The sequence below is a fragment of the Rattus norvegicus genome, chromosome 13 (assembly GCF_021556685.1).
Source record: "Rattus norvegicus strain SHRSP/BbbUtx chromosome 13, alternate assembly SHRSP_T2T, whole genome shotgun sequence".
NCBI classification, from domain to species: domain Eukaryota; kingdom Metazoa; phylum Chordata; class Mammalia; order Rodentia; family Muridae; genus Rattus; species Rattus norvegicus.
Window position 1 is genome coordinate 79,790,733 of NC_141546.1, and position 7,582 is coordinate 79,798,314.

A 7,582-nucleotide genomic window follows, 5' to 3' on the forward strand; every position below is an offset into this window, starting at 1 on the left:
CTAAAATACTGGAAATGAAAGGTTCATAACAAACTAAGAAAAGTTCCACAGAATGCTTCAGCAACAGAGTAGATCTAGGAGATGGCAGAATGTCAATCACTATATCTTGTCAGTCGGGGTATGTATGTGTGTGTGTGTGTGTGTGTGTGTGTGTGTGTGTGTGTGTGTGTGCGCGCGCGCGCGCGCACGCATATGTATATTTATGTGGATGTGTGCATGTGTGTGCAGGTACACATACCCATGAATTTACATAGGTGCTGGGGATTTGAACTTGGGTCCTCATGCTTGGACAGCAGGCGCTTTACCCACTGTGCCCTCTCTCAAGTCCCTTCTGCAGCTATTTTATCCACGGATTAACAGTGAGGAAAATTAATTGGCAGTAATGGTGTTGAACATGATTGGCAAATGCTGATAATGGATAAACTCCAAAGTGTCAGTGGTTTAACACAATATAAATTCATTTCTACAACATATGAAACCCAAATGCCAGGAGAATTGGTTACACACCTACTTAAAACCCTCAGTTAGGAACTGATGCTAATGAAGCCTCTGCCAACTTCAAGATGGTTTTTGAGGCTTTGCTGGGAGCCACCATCCAGAAAGTGGACCATTAAAGAGAGCGTGACTAATACATAAGAGTTCCTTTAGGTGGGGGAGACTTTCCAACAGCAGAAAACACCTCTTTCCAACTTTCACTAGATACATGGCTGCACCTGCGAGCGAGGGGACTGAGCAGTGTGGCTCAGTAGCCAGGCGACTGCTTCCTTTCAGTGTCTACCCGGGAGTCCAAATATGAATGTCTGCATCCACAGGAGTGACACGTGGGACATTGAGGAAGCAGAGATAAGGATTCAGAATAGAAAGTTGGTTCCACATTGAAAAATACTATTTCCAAAAGATGCTGTAGCCTCACCCCTGGACTCTATGAAATGCTACAAAGGGCAAAGAAGACAGAAAGATTGGAAGGAAGTGGGAAGGAGTAAGAGGGGGGGGAGGAAAGAGACGGAGGAGGGGATCTTGAGGTAGGTAGTAACACCAGGTTATCTGAGGAGACTCCAAAATACAACCATACGCAGCCTTAAAAGGGAGAGACGAAGAAGGGTTGTACACACAGACACAAGACAGATGATGACATACAATGATGCAGATTGGAAACTGTCCATCTTGATCTGGGTGATGCAGCCACAATCCAGGGAAGACCAGCAGCCCCCAGAAACTGAACGGGACAAACGGGACAAGCAGCAGATTCATCCAGAGTTTCTGAATGAACTACCCCTCATAGCTCATCATAAGGAGACACCAAACACCAAGCATCTTTGCTGGGTTGGCGAGCTGGTTCATCAGTGAGGAGCACGGACTGCTCTTCCAGAGGATCAGAGTTCAATTCCCAGCATACACAAGACGGCTTACAACAGTCTGTAACGCTAGTCCTAGGGGGCGTCCGATGCCCTCTTCTGGACACCAAGGGCATTGCACATATGTTTTGCACAGGGGGAAAAAAATACTCTGTCTTTATCTTTGCAGTGTTCTCTCTATGTTTAGAGCGATTGCGTTTGTATTAGATGCTAAAGGGCTGATAGCAGATGTGAGGCCAGGAGAAGCTATAAGATGGGTATATTAGAAACTTCATTCTAGCTATTCTCAGCCCGCTGGTGTAAAGGTTTGGCAGCTTCCAGGACTCTAATTTCATGGGAGCAGAGCAGGGCTCCTAGGGCACTGAGCTGGCATCCACACCTCTAGCCGGAAGCATGAGTCAGCTCAAAGCAGTGGGCTCTGCAGTTAAGAATGCAGAAGAAGCAAGCTCCTTGGATCTCGTCTTTTCTCGGCTTCGGTTTTGCAGGTATGGCACGGCAGCAGATTTTTTTAACCGAAGAAAGACTCTGGAATCTGGCAAGCCGAACCTAGAGAGATTGATGGCCCTTTTAAGCTGGGAGCCTAATTAATTGACGAAAATGACGAATGTGGCTCAGAGTTAAGCTCTGCTGTTCCCGGGCTCAGCGTGCACGCCCATATCAGGTAACCTTCATCAAGGCACCGACTCGTCTGCCAGCGAAAAGAAGAGCACCGGTCAGTTTGCTGAGTCACACGGATAATGGGATGCATTCCGTTAACCGGCTCAGATCAAAGAGGAACCTCTGAGAATTAGGAGCTTCCTATCCCCAGGGGAGTCTGAGGAAATAAGAAATCGTTAAGTTGGCTCCTTTGTAACCTGGTGCATAAAAATGAGGGGACTGGATTTCCCAGCTCCCAGATTGCCCTGTCTCCCTCTAGGCAGGACTCAATTCCATGCACAGGATCTAGTTACGTCTTGTGACTCTCAAAAGACTGAAACGCACTGCATTTGCTGTCAGGGGATCTGGTTTAAGTCCCACTCTATTAAAACAGACTTTGGAGGCTTATGTAACACTTCTGATTCAACTTCCTTGCCTATAGATCCAACTTCCTTGCCTACAGAAACGGAAGCCACTAAGCTCTCCCCTACTCTGCCATCTAGGATCCTGAATCTAGACAACTCACGATTTTGGGAGCAGGATATCTGGACACATGGAAACATCTACATGTCTGACGGTATCCTTCAGGTCCAAAAAGCAGAAGAGGGATGGGGTCTGGATGTCTCCATATCTATGACTGGAGCACGTACACTAACATAGTGTATTCTGCCCTGCAGGCATCTCTAAGCTGTGTTCTAAACTTCATAGATGCAGATCTATCTGCTGCTCCTCAGCAGAACCACCTGATGACTTCACAGGTATGGATCAGTTATGGTGGAAGAGTGTTCAGTAGTATTAAATAAAAGCTTTAATTACTATACCATGAAGCACTGCTATAGTGACTGTTTATCTTGGCGGTCAGTTTGACTGGATCTTGGATCACGTAGGAGTACCCCTCTGTGTGGGACGATGAAGCACTTCCTAGAAGCATTGACAGAGGAGGGGAAGATGTACCCCCAGAACAGGCAGCACCCTCCATGGCAGCACAAATACAAAGAGGTTGAAGAAAACCAGTACAGCTTTTGCCTGTTGTTCTTTACTCCTTGCTAGTGCACGCATCTACCCTGGTAGTAGCATATTGTTGTCATTCTTTGCTAACGTCAGAGCCCAGGTTCTTCAGTCTTCTGAAATTAACTTCTCAAACGGCTTTTCAGATCCTCCAGACCTTCAGCTCCAGATTTGAACTGTGGAGGCATCCACCTTCATGGGTTGTGTAGCTATCGGTTTCTCAACCCCTCCAGCATCTCGACAAACACTGTTGGATAACCCAGGTCATCTATGTGACCCAATCTAATCGACCCTCTTTGGAGTATCCATTCATCCCTTAGAGTCTGTTCCTCCAGAGCAGTGGTTCTCAACCTGTGGGTTGAAAACCTTTGGAAAACCTCTATCTCCAGAAAAAATTGCATTATGATTCATACGGGTAGCAAATTTATAGTTATGAAATGGCAACAAAATTTCATGGTTGGGGGTCACGACAGCATGAGAAGCCGCGTTAAAGGGTCACAATATTGGGAAGGCTGACAATCACTATTCTCAAGAACCTCACCTCATAGAACCATTAAGACAGCCTTGTTTTTGGTTATTTTGTGGCACTAGAGATTGATACTGGAGCCTCATGCATAGCAGGCAAGTGCTTAACCAAAAAGTGACACTCTTGGGCCACTATGTACCTTTCTTTTTGAGACAAGGTCTGACCAAATAGCCTAGGCTTCCTGTGTTTGACATCTTCCCGCCTCAATCCACTGTCTCTGAGATTGTAAGCTTGTGTCACTGGGCCTGGCTAGGCCTTTGTATTCATGATGTTCGATGCTACATCTGAATACATGACAAGAAGCAACTTAAGAAAGGAAGGGTTTACTTGGGCTTACACTTCAAGAGAATACAGCCCATCCCGGCAGAAGTGTAGCAGCAGGGATATGGGCAATTAGGCTGCATTGCATCTGGAGTTAGGAAGTGGACAGAAAGTGAGTCCAAGCTATAAAATCCTCAAGGTCTATTTCCAATGACCCACCTCTTCCAATGAGACTCGCCCTCCTAAAGTTCCCACAACTTTCCTAAGCAGTACTACCAATTAGAGATGACATGTTCAAGCACATGCCTCTGTGGGCACAGTTACATTCAATCCACATCAGAAGATAAAAATTCTTCCCCTAGGTAGTATAGGGGAAACATAGCTTGCTATAGGAAAATAAATAAATTAACAACCTATGTCATATTATAGAAATCCAATGAAAGCATATGTTCAAATTACAAAGCGTCTGGTTTACCAAGTCAGCAAATGGCCCTGTTTCCTGGTGGGCGGCCTTCTGTGTCAGGAGAGTGAAATGTGTTTCCAGTTTGAATTTTGTTCTTCTGTGTTCTAGGGGAGACAAGGAGCAACTTATGTTATTTTTTTTTCATATTAAGCTCATTTCTTTATGATATGAGGAGGACAATGATTCCAATAAAATGTCAGCATTAAAAGAGGCTAATAAATGCAATAAACCTTCTGGTGAGCCAGGAATATCTGCTCCCAGAAAGTGATTTTTCCAAAGATTGAGGATAGACTGGGGGAATGAAGAAAAATAGGGAGAAACCATGAATGACCATTAGAACCAGCTTGACTGGAAAGGAAAGCAAAGAAAGAGAGATGAAAGGCTGAGTGGAGACAGACTTTTTCTTCCTGTGGGGGGCATGTCATGTCATTTGTTTTTGTGATACTAGGAATTGGAATTCAGACCCTTGCACATACTAGACAAATGCTCTACCACTGAGCCACACCCATGGCCATCTTCCTTTCTTCTTTTTTCCTTTCTGGTCCTACTGTGAATTGAGATTCCATTAAAGGTGATGGATCAAGGTCCCAAAGAAGCATAAGAAGTAGAACCTGGTAAGTTTAGTGGGAAACTGGAATAGAATGAGCAAACTGTGTGCTTTGGGGAGGGACTCCAATGCACAAGTTCAGCAGCTGAGGCCTCTTGCTCAGGCAGTGACTGTGTCCTCGGAAGGGCCTTTGTCTGAGGACCATGGTGCACCCTGAAGTTAGGACTGAAGCCACCTGGGGAAAGGAAGATCTGGGTGCTCAAACAGAGATATAAATACTCAAAAAGTTGTGAAGGCTTGACTTGACTGCATTATCTGTCCCAGTAGCATTCATCTAAGACACATGAAAGAATTGTTGACTGGGACGAAGGGCTCCGTGGGAGGTGAAAACTGTGAATTTGTAGGCCACCATCATCTGAAGTGAAATAGTTCTTTCCAAAGCGTCTCAGTGGAAAAGCTAAGGGATCCAACGCATGCTCCACACAGGTGCTTAGGGAATGGAGCTCAGCAGGGACTCTGATGACAGAAGCACTAATAATGTAGGGTTCTCACGTCAAGGTCGCACAATCTTCTTTGCTCAAGCTTCGGCACACGCAGATGTAGGTATTGCTGTGAGGAAGGCAGTAGTGTATGCTACTAAGGTTCACTGTGTTCATGGTTACTATGGCTCGATGTGACTTGTCCATACCAAGGGACTCAAATGTTGAAGGCTTGGTCCCCAGCTAGTAGATCCCATCACTGAGACAGAGTTGAATCATGAGAACTGGCTAATCCATCAATGAGTGCACAGTGAATGAACTCTTAGGAGGTAGGGCCTGCTTGCAGTTAAGTATGTCCCCAGGGATATGCCTGGCTCCTTCCTAGCAGTGCCCTCTTCACAGCCTGGCTACCTCACAGGAACAGCCTGCCTAGCCACTTGCAGTGTCTACCCCCATAGTCTGCCTCCCCCCAGGCTCATAGACATAGAGCAAGTGAACCATGGGCTGAAAACTCTGGCAGTGTGAGTCAAAACAAATCTTTCCTACTTTAAGTTGTCAGTGAAATGTTTAACTCAGCAACTGTTATTACTAATTGACCAGCTAAAAGTTCATTAGAATTTAAATGTGCAACTTCTTTTACAGGCTTATTGAAAATTGTTTGAAGTGGCATTTCAAATGTCCCACCTCAACTACTGATCTCTCTGCCTTTCCTGCCTCAGTCAATGGCGTCAATACTTAGCCAGTTGTTCAAGCAGAATGTAACTATCCTCATTTTTTCTTTTTCACTCTCCTCTTCTCATCCAACTTCCAATCCATCAGCCATGCTTGCTTCTTGGACAAAGGACATACTTTTCTCAATCTAATCACTTTGTACATTACCAAATATCTAATCCAAATCTCAGAAAAATTTCTGTGAAAATCCAATATTTGCTCTCTGGGCCATAGCGTGTCAGCTCCTGCTCCAGTCCAAGCTCTTTTCATCTCTCACCCTTACCATTTGCATGCTCTCCTAAAAGTAGATTTCCTTTCTCTAGTCTTTGTTGTCCAATGGGACATTCTTTTCACTGCAGTCCCTTTGAAGCAACAACCAAATTCTGTTGCTTATAATCCTAAAACACATGGCACACCACTAAAATCAGAACAGCCCCAGCTCCTGGTTTTCCAGTGACCTGTAACCTTGTCTCAACTGTCATCTCCCACTTCGTTTCCCACCGCCATCCATCTCTTCACAAGCCTTTCTGCTCACAATGACCACTTTGCAATCCTTTGAATTCCTAAGCTTTGCATCTCTTCAAGTCTTACCTATTATGGTTCTTTCTTCTTGAGATTACCCTGTCATGGTAGATGAACCCTCATTTCTACCACCACTACAGATGAGTCTATTCTGATCTAACCAACAGAAACACTTCTTTATATCCTCATTCATCCCAACTCTCTGTAATATATATATGAAGGAAGAACTGGACCCATTTGTTGATGTATAATGACTCTAACAGTTCTGGTAGGTACTCGGAACAATATTTGTTGATGGAACAGAGAATGATTGGATGGATAAAAATGATAAATAGTAAATGATTTGAGGATAAGATCCAATTCCAAAGGCCTCTCTATCCTCTTATAATTCTTCCATATTTAGTTGTCAATAAATCTTTGAAAGCCTTCTTAAAGATCTATGGGGCAACGTTGAACACTATAAAATTTTAATCAAGAAAAATGGTTCATGCTAGTAACCTAAATGCCAGTTCCCTTTCTCTGCAGCATCATTTGCATATCATAATTCAGCGAAAAACTGCTTCTGACTTGGAGACGGTCTATCCTGTATAAGGCTGAAAGGCTAGGGTTCTTTTTACCCTGATCATTAGGACTGCACAGAATCAAGAGTACAACCAGGTCAGAGGGATCTAGAGTTAGACTAGCTTTAAGCCCTGACTGGCTACTTCTTACATGGTGACCTTAGACAAAACACTGAAGCTCTCTTAAACTGAATTTTATCATGTACAGTTTGACTACAAAAATTAATAGTTTCCTGTATATAAAAGGTTTATCTTTAAAGATACTGTTTTTCAAGTGATTTTTTCCCACTTTACCCAGTAAAGACTGGCTTCTAACTTTTAAATTCAACATTTATAGTCTCATACTTACCTATGAAAATATACCAGAGATATATTCAAGCACAAACTGCCTAAATTTGAGAAGTGGGAAAAGCATTCACATTACTTGGAAAGTTACACTTTTTTTTTATACCAGATCTAATGTTCCAAATGTTCTCCAAGGATTCTCTTAATTCAGCTGGAGGCTTCTCCAGAG

At 43.8% G+C, this 7,582-nt stretch overlaps 1 long non-coding RNA gene across 3 annotated transcripts in view; it reads right to left on the bottom strand.

The window, feature by feature from the left end:
• Nucleotides 1-7,582, bottom strand: part of LOC102546371 (uncharacterized) — an 82,510-nt gene that overhangs the window by 43,791 nt on the left and 31,137 nt on the right. The gene's annotated exons all lie outside the window — the stretch shown is intronic.